Raw genomic sequence first — 1,945 nt, forward strand, 5'->3', positions numbered from 1 at the left:
TAGATTTAATAACAAAGTAATTTATTTTTGGTTTAATAATATAATTTTTTATAAAGATAATAATTAAATATTCTGTTAGAACTCAATAATTATCTCGATAATACTTTATTTTTTCTATATTTAAAATGAATATTTATTTTGTATTTGATTATGTTTATCTGCAGTTAGTTACACAAATTTAAAAATAGAGCATTAATAAGTTGTACTTACGCAAAATTACTTGTAATCTTGAATTTTAAGTAATATGTATCAATAAACAGTACTTCATGCATAAAAATATTTTTTTAAAGTTTTTTGTCAAATGTTTTATAATATAGGATAGATATTTATATTTTTTATTTTATCATTAATTATGAGATAGAGAAAATCCATAATTAAGGATAAATTTGTCTTATTAATCAAAAAGTATACTAACTATACTCTTCTAAAATTATATATCTTTTTTATCATCAACATTTATTTTGAGATCATGGGAGCAATAATAACATAGCCGATACTTTCTCATCAGAATAAGAAGCATGTATTATAAATAAAATAATAATAAAAAAAATGTTTTGAGATCACGATTTTTAAAACACCAAAAGATAAGGTTACAAAAGAGTTTTTTTAGCGTAGGAAAACATCTTTTCTTTATCATGTCACTAAGTGGACCACTAATACACAATAACAAGTTCCATTTACGATCGCACATTTACATAGAAATTAAAAGGCTTATAGACATGAAGAATTATTGGGTGGTTATAAAATGGTATCTACATCGAAAGTTCAAAACATGACATACCTTCTAAATCCTCCAAAGTCTTTGCCGTCAGACGTGACAGTTTTCAAAACTTTGTCTTGTAAACAAAGTTAAGACGGTCATCTGTTTTCTAGACTTTCCTAACTCAGAAATTTCAAGAAACATGTAGCTTTTTAAATAAAGCCAAACTTGCTGACCTAACCTTTGGAAGTATCAAGACTTTAGACATTTTAAAAATCATAGAATTTTCTAAATTAAAAACTGACTTGGTTTTTTCAAAAAGCATGTATCTTTTTGAACCATACGCAGACATACAAGTTTCAGAAAGCTCCAAATATTCTGAACACTTTTTCTAATAGAGGTCGTTTATCAATTCTTACCGGGTAAGAGTGTTGTCCCAAGTGTTTTTTTGGTAAATTTTTACCAACAAAAAGATTACCACTATAAACCCTTTTGTAATTAGATGTTAAATAAAATGTAATTGATTTTATTTATCAATCGTTTAATAGAAGAAAAAACAAATTTCATAATTAAATAACTGCTTACCAACAAAAATAATACTATTATATTCTTTTTCCATATGATTAATTGTCGAGTTAGACAACAATACAATTTCCATACTACAAATTAGACATAAAATATGTTAATAGTCATTCATATTTAAATTCAAACGGAATATGAAATATTATTACCAAAAAGAAATTGTTTGTTTTTCATCATAGACAAATAAAAATTAATTTGAAGCATTTGAAAATAGTTGAGTCGCAATCTGATTATGCAGATTAGCTATATAACCATTGTCTTGAGAAGCCTCCCATTGTACTTCAACAATTTCTTCTTCAATGTTTCCTTCATGTTGCTCTTCCGCAGTAAACATGACTCTATCATCATATTCCATCAACAACTAATCTTGGATAGTACATTTTCGTATAAAATTATGGATTACAAAACTAACAACCACTTTTGTTTTGGAAAAGGATGAGAAGTCATTTGCTTCATTATTTGGAATCTTGCTTTCAAGACACCATACGAACATTTAATAACGTATCTAAGTTGTGCATGTGCATGATTTAACCTTTGTTCTTTAGTTACTACACATTGGCATCGAAAATTGTTAGTCCCCAAGTAATGAGGCAAACCCTACAAGGTTATTGTATAAGGGTGTTGAAACAATAACACACAATTTTTTTTTTCTTAATTTAATTC

Source organism: Cynara cardunculus (assembly GCF_001531365.2).
Source record: "Cynara cardunculus var. scolymus isolate 2C chromosome LG 12, CcrdV1, whole genome shotgun sequence".
NCBI lineage: Eukaryota > Viridiplantae > Streptophyta > Magnoliopsida > Asterales > Asteraceae > Cynara > Cynara cardunculus.